We start from the raw sequence: 18,267 nt of genomic DNA, 5'->3' as shown, positions 1-18,267 counted from the left end.
TAAAAGGGAAGGTCCTTTCATGGATTGAGAACTAGTTAAAAGACAGGGAACAAAGGGTAGGAATAAATGGTAAATTCTCAGAATGGAGAGGAATAACTAGTGGTGTTCCCCAAGGGTCAGTCCTAGGTCCAATCCTATTCAACTTATTCATAAATGATCTGGAGAAAAGGGTAAAAAGTGAGGTGGCAAAGTTTGCAGATGATACTAAACTGCTCAAGATAGTTAAGACCAAAGCAGACTGTGAAGAACTTCAAAAAGATCTTACAAAACTAAGTGATTGGGCAACAAAATGGCAAATAAAATTTAATGTGGATAAATGTAAAGTAATGCACACTGGAAAAAATAACCTCAACTATACATACAATATGATGGGGGCTAATTTAGCTACAATAAGTCAGGAAAAAGATCTTGGAGTCATCGTGGATAGTTCTCTGAAGACGTCCACGCAGTGTGCAGAGGCAGTCAAAAAAGCAAACAGGATGTTAGGAATCATTAAAAAGGGGATAGAGAATAAAACGGAAAATATATTATTGCCCTTATATAAATTCATGGTACGCCCACATCTTGAATACTGCGTACAGATGTGGTCTCCTCATCTCAAAAAAGTTATATTGGCACTAAAAAAGGTTCAGAGAAGGGCAACTAAAATGATTAGGGGTTTGGAATGGGTCCCATATGAAGAGAGATTAAAGAGGCTAGGACTTTTCAGCTTGGAAAAGAGGAGACTAAGGGGGGATATGATAGAGGTATATAAAATCATGAGTGATGTGGAGAAAGTAGATAAGGAAAAGTTCTTCTTCGAGTGCTTGCTCATATCCATTCCATTAGGTGTGCGCGCGCCGCGTGCACGATCGTCGGAGAATTTTCTACCCTAGCAACACCGGCGGGTCGGCTGTGGAGCCCCCTAGAGTGGCGCCTTCATGGCGCTGAATATATACCCCAGCCGACCCGGCGCCCCCTCAGTTCCTTCTTACCGCCCCTGACGGTCGTTGGAACTGTGGAGCGCAGCATAGCTGTTCTCCACTCTCCCTAGCTTAGTTAGTTATTCACAGTTATAGTTATAGTTCTAGTTGTTTATAGTTAAATAGTTAAATAGTTTTTAAAAAATTCGTTCATTTGTTCTAGTTGTTATAGTAGTTCAGGGGATTAAGGGGGTTGTCTCCCCCTTTCTCCCCCGGCCGCGGGGCCGGGCTCATGCCCAACGCTCCCGGCTTCAAGCAGTGCGCCTCCTGCGCTAAGCCTATGCCCACGAGCGACCCGCACGACTCCTGTCTGAAGTGCCTGGGAGAGTCCCATCAAACAGATAAGTGCAAGATCTGTAAGGCCTTCAGACCAAGGACCAAGAAGGAGCGGGACTTTCGGCTCCGGCAACTCCTTATGGAGGCGGCACTTAGTCCGGACGCTCCATCAACGAGTCAGGCCCCGGCACCTAGCACCTCGGTGCGCAGTGCCCCGGCGGCACCGGCCATGCCGACCACGCGAGTGGCGTCGGACAAGCCTCCCCGGCACCGGACCTCGTCGGCACCGCAAGCACAACAAGTGCCTCGGCGCCGGTCATTATCCCCGGGGCATAAAAAAGCCCATAAGACGGGGACCTCCGTGCCGAAGACGCCGGCTCCCCCAGTGCCGGGGGTAGAGCCGCGTCCGCCTGTGGAGTACCGGAAACAGGTGCCTCCAGCACCGTCGACTCTGGCGCCGAGGCCGTTGAGTCCGGTGCAGATAGCGTCTCCACCGAGACCGGCAGTGATACAGTGCCTCCCGTCGACTCCAGAGACCTTCGCGGCGGCGAGAGACTTAATAGCGCTCACGGAGCCGGCACCGCCTCAACCACCGGCACCGCAGGCACCGTTGACTCGTCCGGTCCAGTCTAGGGGGAAACCTGCCTTGATGCACCCTCCATCGCAAGGGCTGGAACCACGGCACCGGTCCAGGTCCCGAAGCAGGTCCCCACGCCGCTCGCAGTCCCGGCGCCGAATATCACCTCGGCACCGGTCGTACTCGCGGCCAAGATCTTCGTCGCGGCACCGCTCTACGTCTCGGCACCGCTATGATCGTCGGCACCGATCAACATCGAGACGTAGTTCTCGGCACCGCTATGGTCGACGCTCGATGTCGAGAGGCCGCTCCCGGCACCGGGCCTACTCCAGGTCATCGTCGAGGTCCAGATCCGACTCCCGGCACCGACGAGGTCATCGGCACCGGTCGCGGTCCCGGCACCGATCGCCGGCACCGCGTAGAGATAGAACATCTCCGGACTGGCACCGTGCGGCACCGCAGCCCACGGGATTCGTCTCGACGCTCTCGGCACCGCCATGGCCATCGAGATCGGTGTCTCGCTCCTCTGAGGACCTATCGAGATCGGCATACCCGCCTCAGGGACAAGCCGAGGAACAGGACTTGGGTCATTGGCAGGAGATAACAGAGGACCATACTCATGGCCCATCTCACTGGTCGTTCTGGACCCCGTGGGCGTACCATCAGGCGCAAGGGGCTCCAATAGCTTCGACCTCTCGCTCGGGCCACTCCGTTAGAAGGGCCCCGGAGTCCACCATCTCTCGGCCTCCGCCAGGGGGCATGGAGGCTTCCGTGTCCGCACCACCTGACGTCCTGGACCCAAGCGCAGGCGATGCTCCGGCCCAGGAGCAGGGAGACCAGGACCCTCCCTTGGATCCTGTACCACCGGAGGCATCTTCCTCTTCCTCTCCGGATGAGGCAGTGGCGGGCACATCGTGCACAGGTCCACCTCCAATAGATCTTCGGGCTCACCAGGATCTCCTGTGTAGGGTGGCCCGTAATATGGACCTGCAGGCAGAGGAGATAGTGGAGGTGCAGGACCCCATCGTGAATATCCTCGCAGCGGATGCCCCATCGAGGGTGGCATTACCCCTGATCCGCACGATACAGGCAAATGCAACTACGATATGGCAAACTCCTGCCTCTATCCCACCCACAGCGAGAGGGGTGGAAAGGAAATACTTTGTTCCGTTTAAAGACTACGAGTACTTGTATACCCACCCCCAGCCGTGTTCACTGGTGGTGGCATCAGTGAACGCAAGGGAGCGCCACGGTCAGCAGGCCGCAGCGCCCAAATCGAAGGAGGCTAAGCGCCTCGATTTGTTTGGCCTTAAAGTTTATTCAGCCGGAGGGCTGCAACTTAGAGCGGCTAACCAGCAGGCACTCTTGAGCCGCTACAACTTCAACTCCTGGAACTCTATGGGGAAGTTCAAGGAATTGGTTCCCCAAGAGTCCAGGGAGGAGTTTGGAGCCCTGGTAGAGGAGGGTAAGAAGGTGGCTCGGACCTCCTTACAGGCCTCCTTAGACATAGCGGACTCTGCTGCGAGAACCCTGGCCTTAGGTATCGCTATGCGGAGGATCTCCTGGCTCCAGGTTTCGGGTTTGCCTCAGGAACTGCAGCAAACCCTGCAGGATCTGCCCTTCGAAGGACAGGGGTTGTTCTCGGAGAAGACGGACTCTCGCCTACAGAGCCTCAAGGACTCCAGGACAATCATGCGTTCCCTGGGGATGCATGTTGCGGGCCCTCAGCGCAGGCCATTTAGGCCTCAGCCTCAGCGTTTCTACCCCCCCCCCCGCCTCGTCAGAGACAGGACTCGGCCCGGAGGCGAGGGCGAGGTGGTAGAAGAAGGTGGACCGGCCCTCAACCCGGTCAGAACCAGGGGCCACCTAGACCACCTTCAGGCCCCAGGCAGAACTTTTGAAGGTGCGGTCGAGGACGGCGCCCCAGTCATCCCCCAGGATCCAGCCCCCTCCTTTCGGGATCGCCTTTCCCATTTCCACCGTGCTTGGTCCCTTATAACTTCGGACCGTTGGGTCCTTCGCACGGTGGACAGGGGATACGCTATCCAGTTTTCTTCAATCCCCCCCTCCTCGCCCCCTTCCCCGTCCCTCTTCAGGGACCCTTCTCACGAGCAACTTCTTATACAGGAAGTTTCTACGCTCCTTGCTATGGGGGCCATAGAGGAGGTTCCAGTGGAGTTAAGGGGCAGGGGATTTTATTCCCGCTACTTCCTCATTCCCAAGTCCAAAGGAGGTCTGCGACCCATCTTGGACTTGCGCGGACTCAACAAATTCGTAGTAAAGTTGAAGTTCCGCATGGTCTCTTTGGGGGCCATTATCCCTTCTCTCGATCCTGGAGACTGGTTCGCCGCCCTCGACATGAAAGACGCATACTTTCACATCGCAATTTACCCGCCTCACAGACGCTTCCTGCGTTTCATGGTAAGCAAGGTGCACTACCAATTTGCAGTCCTTCCCTTCGGCCTATCCTCGGCCCCAAGAGTGTTCACGAAATGTATGGCTGTCGTGGCAGCGTACCTTCGTCGGCAAGGGATACAGGTGTTCCCGTACCTAGACGACTGGCTGGTACGCGGTCGCACCAAAGAGCAAGTTCGAGCTCACGTCCACATAATAGTGCACACATTCAACGAGTTGGGCATCCTACTCAACAAGGACAAATCCACTCTGGAACCTACCCAGAGAATAGAATTCATCGGCGCAGTTCTAGACTCCAGACGTGCACAAGCCATCCTGCCAGACAACCGCTTTTGCACCATCACGAGCCTCATTCAAGGGCTCAAGGCCTTCCCAACTACCATGGTGAGGTCGTGCCTTACCCTGCTGGGTCACATGGCGTCCTGCACGTACGTAACCAGGCATGCCAGACTTCGGCTTCGCCCACTCCAGACCTGGGTGTCATCAATATACCGCCCACATCGGGACAGCCTGAACATGGTGGTCACGGTCCCGAACTCGGTCCTGACCTCCCTCACCTGGTGGCTAGATCACAATGTGGTTTGCGAGGGGATGCCATTTCACGCCCCACAACCCTCTCTGCACCTGGTCACAGACGCTTCATCTCTGGGTTGGGGCGCCCATCTCAACGAACACCATACCCAGGGCCTGTGGACTGCACCCCAGATAGCTCTGCACATCAATGTTCGGGAACTGATGGCGGTGCGCCTGGCGTGCCAGGCATTTCTCAACCTCCTACGTGGCCGCTGTGTGTTAGTTCTTATCGACAACACCACGGCCATGTTTTACATCAACAAGCAAGGAGGAGCACGCTCGTCAATCCTATGCCAAGAAGCCATTCGCCTGTGGGACTTCTGCATCGCCCACTCAATCCATCTCACGGCATCGTTCCTCCCTGGAGTCCAGAACACTTTAGCGGACAGACTCAGCAGGTCCTTTCAGACGCACGAGTGGTCTATCCGTCCGGACATCATACATTCCGTTTTCCAGAAGTGGGGGTTTCCCCAGATAGACCTGTTTGCATCTCGAGACAACAGGAAGTGCCACGTGTTCTGCTCCCTGCAAGGTCGAGCTCCGGGCTCCCTCTCGGATGCGTTTCTCCTTCCCTGGAAAGACCACCTGTTTTATGCCTTTCCTCCGTTTCCTCTGGTCCACAAGGTACTGCTCAAATTGCGCAGAGACCAGGCACAGGTAATTCTGGTCACTCCAGCGTGGCCGAGACAACATTGGTAAACCACACTGTTGGAACTCTCGGTTCAGACACCGATCCCGCTTCCATTATGTCCGGATCTCATCTCTCAGGACCACGGCCGGCTGCGTCACCCCGACCTGCAATCACTCCACCTCACGGCGTGGCTGCTCCATGGTTCACCCAGGCAGAGCAGCAATGCTCGCACTCTGTCCAACAGATTCTGCTGAGCAGTAGGAAGCCCTCAACACGGACCACGTACCTGGCCAAGTGGAAGCGGTTCTCCTGTTGGTGCGAACAACGAGCCACGTCCCCGTTACAGGCACCTATTCCTCTCATTTTGGAATATCTCCTCTCCCTAAAACAGCAGGGGTTGGCGATATCTTCAATTAGAGTTCACCTGGCCGCTATATCGGCCTTTCACCCAGGGGAACTCGCGTCTTCGGTATTCTCTAACCCGATGGTCGTTAGATTCCTCAAGGGCTTAGACCGGATGTACCCACAACAACGTCAGTCCGTTCCGACATGGGACCTCAACCTGGTTCTCTCCAAGCTCACAGGTCCTCCATTCGAGCCACTGGCCACCTGTTCACTTTTGTACCTATCCTGGAAGACAGCCTTCCTCGTAGCCATCACCTCAGCAAGGCGCGTTTCTGAACTCAGGGCGCTTACATCCGAGCCCCCTTACACAGTTTTCCATAAGGATAAAGTGCAGCTTCGTCCACATCCTGCCTTTCTCCCTAAGGTGGTTTCTCCTTTTCATATCAACCAGGATATATTTCTCCCGGTCTTTCATCCTAAACCACATGCTACTCGCCAGGATCAACGTTTGCATTCTCTGGACGTACGCAGGGCCCTGGCCTTCTATATTGACCGCACAAGGCACTTTAGAAAGACGACGCAACTCTTCGTTGCAGTGGCCGACCGAATGAAAGGCTCACCGGTCTCCTCACAACGCCTATCCTCCTGGATTACGTCTTGCATCCGGACTTGCTATGACCTGGCAGGTGTCTCAGCACCGCACCTCACCGCTCACTCCACGAGGGCCCAAGCTTCCTCGACGGCTTTCCTGGCGCAAGTTCCGATCCAGGACATTTGTAGAGCGGCGGTTTGGTCATCAGTCCACACGTTTACAGCTCACTATGCACTAGTGCAGCAGTCCAGGGACGATGCTGCCTTCGGATCAGCGGTTTTGCACACAGCAATGTCTCACTCCGACCCCACCACCTAAGTTGGGCTTGGGAGTCACCTAATGGAATGGATATGAGCAAGCACTCGAAGAAGAAAAGACGGTTACTCACCGTTGTAACTGTTGTTCTTCGAGATGTGTTGCTCATATCCATTCCAAACCCGCCCCCCTTCCCCACTGTCGGAGTAGCCGGCAAGAAGGAACTGAGGGGGCGCCGGGTCGGCTGGGGTATATATTCAGCGCCATGAAGGCGCCACTCTAGGGGGCTCCACAGCCGACCCGCCGGTGTTGCTAGGGTAGAAAATTCTCCGACGATCGTGCACGCGGCGCGCGCACACCTAATGGAATGGATATGAGCAACACATCTCGAAGAACAACAGTTACAACGGTGAGTAACCGTCTTTTATTTACTTATTCCCATAATACAAGAACTAGGGGCCACCAAATGAAATTAGTGGGCAGCAGGTTTAAAACAAATAAAAGGAAGTTCTTCACACAGCGCACAGTCAACTTGTGGAACTCCTTGCCTGAGGAGGTTGTGAAGGCTAGGACTATAACAGTGTTTAAAAGAGAACGGGATAAGGGATGATGGTGGTTAAGTCCATTAATGGCTATTAGCCAGGATGGGTAAGGAATGGTGTCCCTAGACTCTGTTTGTCAGAGGATGCAGATGGATGGCAGGAAAGAGATCACTTGATCATTGCCTGTTAGGTTCACTCCCTCTGGGGCACCTGGCATTGGCCACTGTCAGTAGACAGGACACTGGGCTAGATGGACCTTTGGTCTGACCCAGTACAGCCGTTCTTATGTTCTTATGAAATGGCCAACATCTACAGTTTCTTCCTCATAAAGAACAGTCAGCAGAGCAAACTCTACAGATGGCAGATGCAGAACAAGAAGAAGACTCCAGGATTCCAAATCGACCATAGCCAGATGACCAAATTGTAACGCGTTCAGGTCGTGTACTTAGAAAACCAGTACGAGTCAGAGACACTTAACAGACTGAACAGTACTGAACTTCAAAGATAGTGTGATAGTGTCCATATAGCGTACATAATGGTAGGAATGCAGAACTAAAGGGGGAGATGCAATGGAATGTTAAACTGTGTTATACGTTTAACACAATGTGTAACATAGCTTATGTAAGCTAACCCCAGCCGTGCCTGGCAGAGCATTATATGATCTTACAATGAACACATCCGGTGTATACCTTGCTCAGAAGGAAGCTCTGTGACCAGAGAGGTTAAAGGAGCGTGACATGGACATCCCTCATCTATACTGCTCTCTCGCATTCCATCCATGGTCCACCAGTCTTCTGTCCTCCATTTTGGACCCTGGCGGGCCGTGGGCCAAAGGTTGCTGATCCCTGCCCTATCCCCTTCTCTTCGCCATCCCATGCCCCTTCCTTCCCCACTGCCTCTGTCCCCCTGCCCTGCCTGCCCCACCACGGGCACTCACTGTTGTACAAGATGAAGGATGGCTCCCAGCACACAGAAGGGAGCTCAACCAGCACTAGGACCCAGAAAGGGGTGTCCAGCTGCAAAGTCCGGGGAGCTGAGCAGCACCTTCTTTTTTCAGCCTGGCTGCGCAGCTCTGCAGTCACAGAGTAGGTCTGCTCCTTCCACCCCACTCCCCAAGGCCCCACCCCCGCCTCTTCTCTGCCTCCTCTCCCCAGGTGAGCATGCTGTGGCTGTGCTCCTCCCCCACCCTCCTGCTGGCAAACAGCTGATCGTCAGCAGGGAGGGGGAGGGCAGGAAGGGAGCAAGCTGTGACAAGAGGCAGGGGAGGGGGAGCTTGGCTGCCCTACTGCAGCAGGAGCCTCAGTGCCAGGAGCACCAAGCTTCTGCCCCCCGCAGGAGAGAGCGGGGGGCAGAGAAGAGTGGGCCTGGGCGGGGCCCCCTGGAGTGTGGGCCCGGCTCCATGGAGCCACTGGCTCCATGGTAAACCCGCTACTGCGTGGAACCGTATCAAATGCCTTACTGAAATCGAGGTAAATTAGCTCCACTGCGTTTCCTTTGTCTAAGAAATCTGTTACCGTCTCAAAGAAGGAGATCAGGTTGATTGGCATGATCTACCTTTTGTAAAACCATGTTGTATTTTGTCCCAATTACCATTGACCTCAATGTCCTTAACTACTTTCTCCTTCAAATTTTTTTCCAGGACCTTGCATACTACAGATGTCAAACTAACAGGCCTGTAGTTACCAAGATCACGTTTTTTTCCTTTCTTAAAAATATGAACTATGTTAGCAATTCTCCAGTCATATGGTACAACCCCTGAGTTTACAGATTCATTAAACATTCTTGCTAATGGGCTTGCAATTTCATGTGCCAGTTCCTTTAATATTCTTGGATGAAGATTATCTGGGCCCCCCGATTTAGTCCCATTAAGCTGTTCGAGTTTGGCTTCTACCTCGGATGTGGTAATATCTGCCTCCATATCCTCATTCCCATTTGTCATCCTACCATTATCCCTAAGCTCCTCATTAAAGACTGAGGCAAAGTATTTGTTTAGCTATTGGGCCATGCCTAGATTATCTTTAACCTCCACTCCATCCTCAGTGTTTAGTGGTTCCACTTCTTCTTTCTTTGTTTTCTTCTTATTTATATGGCTATAGAACCTTTTACTATTGGTTTTAATTCCCTTTGCAAGGTCCAACTCCACATGGCTTTTGGCCTTTGTCACTTGATTCCTACATGTTCTGGCCTCAATAAGGTAGCTTTCCTTGCTGATCACTCCCATCTTCCACTCCTTGTAGGCTTTCTGCTTTTTCTTAATCACCTCTCTGAGGCCTTGGCTACACTGGCGCTGTACAGTGCTGCAACTTGCTGCGCTCAGGGGTGTGAAAATGCCCCCCCCCAGCGCAGCGAGTGCAGCGCTGTAAAGCGCCAGTGTAATCAGCGCCTGCAGCGCTGCACGCTCACTCGCAGCACTGCACGCTATTCCCCTCAGAGAGGTGGAGTACTTGCAGCGCTGCGAGAGAGCTCTCACAGCGCTGGCGGCGCGACTACACTCTCGCTTCACAGCGCTGCCACGGCAGCAATGTGAATTCTTAAGTGTAGCCCAGGCTTCAGATGCTTGCTCATCCAGCTTGGTCTACAATTCCTGCCTATGAATTTTTCCTCCTTTCTTGGGATGCAGGCTTCTGATAGTTTCTGCAACTTTGACTTGAAGTAATTCCAGGCCTCTTCCACCTTTAGATCCACAAGTTCTTCTGTCCAATCCACTTCCCTAACTAATTTCCTTAATTTTTTAAAGTTAGCCCTTTTGAAATCAAAAATCCTAATCACAGATCTATTTTTGTTTATCCTTCCATTTTGTTTGAACTGAATTAGCTCATGATTGCTCGAACCAAGGTTGTCCCCTACAACCATTTCTTCTATGAGGTCCTCACTACTCACCAAAACCAAATCTAAAATGGCATCCCCTCTTGTTGGTTCAGCAAGTACTTGGTGAAGGAATCCATCAGCTATCGCATCCAGGAAAATCTGAGCCCTATTATTATTACTAGCACTTGTCCTCCAGTCTATATCTGGGAAGTTAAAGTCTCCCATGATCACACAATTCCCATTAGTATTTACTTCATTAAAAACATTAAAAGAGGCCTCTATCCATATCCAAATCAGATCCCAGTGGTCTATAGCACACCCCAAGCACTATCTCAGGGGAGGCTCTAGTAGCTTTCTTCCCTAATGTGATTTTTGCCCAGACAGACTCTGTCTTATCCATTCCATCCCTTCTTATTTCTTTACAGTCTACCTCATCATTGATATACAATGCTACTCCACCATCTTTGCCTTTATTTCTGTCTTTCCTAAACAGCACATACCCTTCAATACCTGTACTCCAGTCATGACTACTATTCCACCATGTTTCTGTTATCCCTATAATATCTGGTTTCACTTCCTGCACCAGTAACTCTAGTTCCTCCATTTTGTTACCTAGGCTCCTTGCATTGGTGTGCAAACATCTTAATTTTTGCTGTTTGGCTTCACTCACATTCTTTACCCGATTAGGCCCAGACATTCTACCGCCAATATCACCCATTAGACTGGTATCTACACTACCCTTCCTCCTTATGTCCATTCTCCTACCCACGGCTGTATCCTTTCTTACTTCGTTTTCTTCCCTCTCAATGTTAAAATCTGGCGTGGAGATTACCTGGACATCTCCCAACCATCTCCCCACAATTCCTAGTTTAAAGCTCTCTTAATCAGTTGTGCCAGCCTCCCTCCTAGAAGTCTATTTCCCTTCCTACTCAGGTGAAGTCCATCCCGAGAGAACAGTCCTCTGTCCACAAATGCCTTCCAGTGGTCATACATCCCAAAGCCCTCTTTATAGCACCACTGCCTGAGCCATCTGTTGATCATCATAATCTTGTCACACCTTTGTTGCCCTTCTCTAGGAACAGGCAGAATCCCACTGAAGATCACCCGAGCCTCGATTTCCTTAAGCGTCTTCCCCAGCCTGGCATAGTCTCCCTTGATACGTTCCAGCGACAATCTAGCCATATCATTTGTTCCCACATGAAGGACAATCAGCGGATTCTTTCCCGCTCCCGTTAGGATCCTCTTTAGCCTCAAGTCCACATCCCGTATCTTAGCACCTGGCAGACAGCTCACCCTTCTGTTCTCTGGATCAGCTCTGGCTACAGGCCTGTCTATTCTTCTCAGTAAGGAGTCCCCAATCACATAGACCTGCCTTTTCTTGGTGATGGTGCGATTCTCTGGTCTATCCCCTGTTCCCTCTGGCTGCAAGTCCTCTCGATTCCTATTCTCCCTTGCAATCCTCTGCAACCCATCCTGTATTCTCCTGGGGCTCATATTTGGTGTTATCTCCATTGATTCTTCCCCTCTTCCTATAGGACTAGCTGATCTTCTCTTCTTCCTTGCCCTCTCTCCTTCAGCGACCACCTGCTGTGCCCCTTCTTCATTTTCCAACTCTGCAAACCTGTTCCTGAGCTCCATTTCTCCTAGCCCATCTTTTCCTCTGCCTGGTTCTCTTAGTCACATGCTTCCACCGTCCACTTTTCTCACCCAGCAGTCTCCCCTGAGAGTCCTTTGGTCCTGCTTCCATCTGCAACTCTGAGCTTTTCTCTTCAGACTCCTCATGTCTTTGTTCCATCATCTGCTCAAGCCCCCTTCTAAACTCAACCAGAGTTTCCACCTGTATCTCCAATCCTCGGATCTTTTCTTCCATCAGCTCTAGCAGGCGGCACTTCATGCAGACAAAACTCTTTTCAGGTACCCCCTCCAGGATCATGTACATGCCGCAGCTTCCACATCCAGTCATCTTCATTGTGTCTTCCACCGCTTGGGTCACTACCACTGCTGCCTGTGTATCTGTCATAGGCTTCCCACCTAAATCCTGTAAATCCGGGAAACACAAACCAAACCACAACACCACCACCCACAGAAAAACAACCCCGCAACAAGCACCAAATCACTGCCAGAACACCACACACTCCCTTCACTAGCCTATCTGTTCTTCTGCCTGCCTTTTAGTCTTCCCCCCAAACTCACCTGTTCACAGCTCTGTTTACAGGCTCCTGTGCCACTGCCTGACTACCACAGGAGTCTGTACATCACTTATATTATGGGAAGCCAGTTGCACATTTAATTATGGAGCAGCAAATGATGTTCCATGATACTTTAAAACATGTCAGTACATTAGCAGAGAGCATTTTGGTGCATTACATTTTGGCTTTGCAGGCCACAAACTCCATGGGCCTTTTCTTTGACTGGTTCCTGCAGCATTTCATAAGTAGACTACAGGTTCATCTTGTGTCAGAGCACATGTGCTCACATCTATGTATATTATCATAGAATATCAGGGTTGGAAGGGACCTCAGGTGGTCATCTAGTCCAACCCCCTTCTCAAAGTAGGGCCAATCCCCAGGCAGATTTTTGCCCCAGATCCCTAAATGGCCCTCTCAAGGATTGAACTCACAACCCTGGATTTAGCAGGCCCATGCTCAAACCACTGAGCTATCCCTCCCCCTGTGTTTGGGGGGGTGCTCTCATGCTCTATGGCAATGGTTCTCAACCTATTTACCATTGTGGGTCGCATACCTGTATGGCCCCGAGATGTCACATGGGCCGCAGCTGTGTGCTGATTGGGCCGCAAGCGCAGGTTGAGAACCACTGCTCTGTGGTATACTCTGCAATCTCTGTTTATGTGTCTGGTAGTAAAGAGAACTGGAGTCCCAGCAGTTTCATGCTTTCAGAGTTCAGCTGGTGGCCCACTATTCTGAAGACTCTGTCACTTCACAGTTTTACGGTTGAGAGGCTCATCTTTGATCAGTCGTGTGCTTTTGCTACATTTCTTCTCAAACAGAACTCTCAGGAGAGAGCACTACCCAGCAAGTTTGGCACATCCATGATGGTGCCAGTTCAGTGCTTTCCACTCAACAGATCTGCTACTTGTACACACGTGAAATCTGCTGACTTTCATGACAACATGAATTTGTACTGCTATTAGCCCTGCAGAGCCACCTCAGCTAAGAAGGAAGGCTCTGGGGTCTATTGCTTCTTGTGCATCATCAATACAGTTGTTTCCTAAATTCTAGTCACACACTGGGGTTACACAGGTGTCACTGAGGGCATAATCTAAACACTGGGGTTGCACAGGTGTCACTAAGAGCCTAATTTGACCAGCTGAACCCTTATTCTTGGCTATGATGCACGGCGAGAAAGGGACCAAACTTGACTCTCAGATCTGAAGGGCAGTTGGCAGGCCAGGCAGTTAGAGAAAATGAGTGATATCCTCACCCAATTTCCAGCCCCTTTACACTACATAATAGGCATAAAGGATCCTTAAAAGACCTGTTTCCAGTTGAGGGAGGATTCCCTTGATGCAGGAACTGCAGAGATAGACAAAGGTGGCCCCCACTGCAAGTCCTGGTCTAGGGGTTGTGTCAGGGATGGTTGGTATGGGGCTGCAGCATGTAGTAGTGCTGAGATTTGGGATAGTGCTGGAGCTGGACAATGTGGGTGGATGGGCTACCATAACTTAGGGTGCAGAAGTGGTTTAAAGTCTCCCTTGCCCCCCGCCCTACCATGGGTTACAAGTTCTGCGCTGGTCTCCACACTGAATCTCATCCAACATCGTTTTAGTTCTGAACTCAGCACAGTTGATCTGAAGTAATTTCCAAATGATAGCCATGGGACTCCACAATGCCATGTTTGCAGATCCACCTTTAAACAACTATCAGTTACATACTTTGTCTTTGTGGTGTTGCTTCTAATTTTGCTAGCAGGATACTCCCTTGGAGCCTTCTCCACCACTTCTTTAAACTAGAGCCAGTTTTTATCTATGGGCCAAATACAGGCCTGGAGTAAGCTGGTGCAACTCTTTTGATGTCAGTGGCTTTCTACATTCTTACACCATTCTGAATCTGGGCGTGTGTTTGCTATCACATGCTATCTACACATATCTGTTTTCCACCAGTGGGATAGAGGTTTGGCAAGTCTCTGGAAAAGGGCGTAGACAAGCTTTGAAGCTGAAACAGAACTCAAGAGCAATTTGATGCTGTTAACCCAGTGTCAGATTACCCAGTTCAGTAATAACTCTTGTCCTAATCAAGCGATACGTGACTAAGGCAAAAATCCTGTGTCTCTTTTACCAGAATTGTCCACTAGATGGTAGCGTTGATCAGTAAAAGAGCAACGGGAAGTGGAAATAGCTAAAGCAACAAACAGGTCACCATGTGATAGTGCCATCTAGGCAGATCTTTCTGATCGGTTTCCATAAGGAGCAGTGCCGTGACACACACCCTACAAATGTTAGATGGGATTTGCAGATAGTGCCCTTCTAAATGTGGGTCTGATATTGCACAGGAGAGTCTATCGGAGGTTTCCCTCTGTATTGCAGAGGCTGTGAAGCTGTGACCCCCCCTTGCAGGTCCTGTTCCTTTCAGTGGGGTCTCTTCATCTGCAAGGCCCCTCCTACCTATTTTTTTTTTCTTTCTCCATGGAGAGAAAGAATCTGCTCTCTCCCGTTGCTGGTGCAGTCAAGAAGGAGGCAGGGAATGAGGCTGCCAGAGGGTGCCTGAGAGACCAAAAGTGGTAGCAGAGAGGAGGTAGGAGAACAGCTATAACCTGATGGGAGGGTAAGATGAGGGGGCTGGGAATAGAGCGGAGTAGTACAATACAAAGGGAGGGATAGGAGGAAAAATTGCTATTATAGTTCTGAAGGCAGCATGGGCCAGTGACTAGCCCTCAGGAGGGCTGGGTTCTAGACCTAGACAACTTGGAGGATTGGGCCAAAAGAAATCTGATGAGGTTCAACAAGGACCAGTGCAGAGTCCTGCACTTAGGACGGAAGAATCCCATGCACTGTTACAGACTAGGCACCGAGGGGCTAGGCAGCAGTTCTGCAGAAAAGGACCTGGTGATTACAGTGGACGAGAAGCTGGATATGAGTCAATAGTGTGCCCTGTTGCCAAGAAGGCTAACGGTATATTGGGCTGCATTAGTAGGAGCATTGCCAGCAGATCAAGGGAAGTGATTATTCCCCTCTATTTGGCACTGGTGAGGCCACATCTGGAGTATTGAGTCCAGTTTTGGGCCTCCCACTACAGAAAGGATGTGGACAAATTGGAGAGAGTCCAGCAGAGGGCAGTGAAAATGATTAGGGGGCTGGGGCACATGACTTATGAGGAGAGGCTGAGGGAACTGGGCTTATTTAGTCTGCAGAAACAAAGAGTGAGGGGGGATTTGATAGCAGCCTTCAACTTACCTAAAGGGGGATTCCAAAGAGGATGGAGCTTGGCTGTTCTCAGTGGTGGCAGATGACAGAACAAGGAGCAATGGTCTCAAGTTGAAGTGGCGGAGGTCTAGGTTGGATATTAGGAAACACTATTTCACTAGGAGGGTGGTGAAGCACTGGAATGGGTTCCCTAGGGAGGTGGTGGAATCTCCATCCTTAAAGGTTTTTAAGGGCCGGTTTGACAAAGCGCTGGTTGGGATGATTTAGTTGGTGTTGGTCCTGCTTTGAGCAGGGGGTTGGACTAGATGGACTCTGCTGTGACCTTGGGTATGTCATTTCTCCTCTCAGTTTCCCTATCTGTAAAATAGGAGAGAATGATTCTGACTTTTGTGAAGTGTTTTCATAGGTTGAAAAGCGACCACTGTGATCATCTAGTCTGACCTCCTGCACAACACAGGCCAGAGACCTGCCCTGAATTAATTCCTGTTTGGACAGGAACAGATCTTTGAGATCTGACTAAGAGGGAGGAATTGGTTGCAAGTTCTGAAGGATGAAGGCAAGTTGTAAGAAAGAGACTGTGGAATAATAGATTTCTTGATTCTAAGGAAGAGGTAAGGTGAGAATAGCAGAACAAGGAAAACAGACTTGAACAGACTAAGTATCAGGGGGTAGCCGTGTTAGTCTGTATCTACAAAAACAACAAGGAGTCTGGTGGCACCTTAAAGACTAACAGATTAATTTGGGCATAAGCTTTCGTGAGTAAAAACCTCACTTCTGCATCCGAAGAAGTGAGGTTTTTACTCACGAAAGCTTATGCCCAAATTAATCTGTTAGTCTTTAAGGTGTCACCAGACTCCTTGTTGTTTTTGAACAGACTAACAGACTCAGAGAACTGGTAGATAAGGTCCCATGGGAAAAAGAAGTTCAGGAGCTGGTAGTTTCTGAAAGAGACAATATTAAAGGTACAACAGCAAACTATCCCGATGCAAAGGAAAGATAGGAACAATAGTAAGGGGCCAATATGGCTCCATCAAGAGCTCTTTAATGCTCTGCAAATAAAAAATGGAATCCTACAAAAAGTGGAGAAAAAGGACAAATTGTTAAGGATGAATAGCACAAGCATGCAGGGACAAAATCAGAAAGGCTGAGGGATAAAATGAGTTACACCTAGCAAGGTATATAAAAGGCAATATGAAGAGGCTTTATAAATGCATAAGGAGCAAGAGAAAGACAAAGGAAAGTGTAGGTCCACTGCTTAGTGGTCAAGGAGAGCTAATAATCGACAACATCTAGAAGGCTGAGGTGTTTAATGTCTATTTTGGGTACAACTTCACTAAAATGGTAAATTGTGAGCAGACACCTAACACAATTAATTTTAACAAAAAGGAGGGGAAGGAGCACCAGCCAAAATAGGGAAAGAACAGGTTAAGGAATATGTAGATAAATTAGAGAGACAAGGTGGGGGAAGGAATATCTTTTATTGGACCAACTTCTGTTGGTGAGAGAGACAAGCTTTTGGCCACAGCCATCTCTTCATCAGGTCTGGGAAAGGAACTCCCAGCTTCACAGCAAGATGCAATGTGGGACAGATTGTTTAGCAATCTCTCACCAACAGAAGTTGGTCCAATAAAAGATATTACCTCACCCACCTTGTCTCTCTCAGATCCTGGGACCAACACAGTTTCAACTACACTGCATAGATAACTTGGACATATTCATGTCAATAGGGTTAGGGTACTTAAGGAACTAGCTGAAGCAATCTCAGAACCGTTAGTGATTATCTTTGAGAATTCAAGGAGGACGGCGAGGTCCCAAAGAACTGGAGAAGGGCAAACATAGTACCTATCATTAAAACGGGGAACAAAGAGGACCCAGGAACTATAGACCAGTTAGCCTAACTTTGCTATCTGAAAAAATACTGGTTTCAGAGTAGCAGCCGTGTTAGTCTGTATCCTGTTCTTTTTTTTGAAAAAATACTGGAACAAATTATTAAACAATCAATTTGTAAGCACCTAGAGGACAACAGGCTTATTATAGCCAGGTGACTAAGCGCCGCTAAACTAGCATACGTTTTGTGTTTTTATGTTTAACTTAAATTTTCCCTACTGTTGGGCAAAGTCCATTAACTTCGTCTCTTCTCATTGACTAATGAGACTAACTGGTTCCTGTCCTCTTTATTGTAATGAAATGCAATCATTGTAAAAATATCTCATAGAACAGCTTAGCAGGTACTACGGATGCCACCAGTGATTTTTGAATGAGGCTTGGTTCACAGAGGACAAAGGGCAAGGTGAATAGCTGTGCAGGGTGCTCATTCAGGTGACATAGCATGAGGATTTCACCTGGGGCATATTAGCAGGTTCTGCCAGCAAACACCAGCCATCTGTCATTATCTGTCTGTAATGTGTTGGTTGCTGTTACTGCATATTTGTATTGCAGTAGCACCCGAAGACCCAGATCAGGGCCTATTGTGCTAGGCACTGTTAGGGTTGCCAGGTGTCTGGTTTTCGACTGGAAAAAGGCAGATCTACTGACCGGACACTAAAAATCTGGTTACCGTGGGCAGGGGGGGAAGTGGCAGCCTATTGCGGGCCACCCCTTTGAGGAGCATGGTTTGCAAAGTTGCAGTGGAGGACAGAGTATGGGGGCCCATGGCGAGTGGGGTAAGGGGCTCCCTGCGGGCATGGGATGTTCCCTGGGGAAGGAACGCAAGCTGCCTCGCCAGCCAGCGCTTCCCCCTGCTGTGCTCTCAGGCAGTGCTGGGGCAGGGAGGGCTCAAGCGGACGGAGAAGGGGGCTGCTGGACAGACAACTCAGAGGAAGAGGGAGGCTACTATGCAGGAGGGCTCCATCTTAGCTCACCAGCAGGTCTGCCTGGCTCTCCTGTGCAGCCGCAGCGCTCTTCTGACCTG

The sequence above is a fragment of the Chrysemys picta genome, chromosome 23 (genome assembly GCF_011386835.1).
Source record: "Chrysemys picta bellii isolate R12L10 chromosome 23, ASM1138683v2, whole genome shotgun sequence".
NCBI lineage: Eukaryota > Metazoa > Chordata > Testudines > Emydidae > Chrysemys > Chrysemys picta.
The sequence above is the reverse complement of the archived record's forward strand: the minus strand, read 5'-3'. Positions refer to the sequence as shown.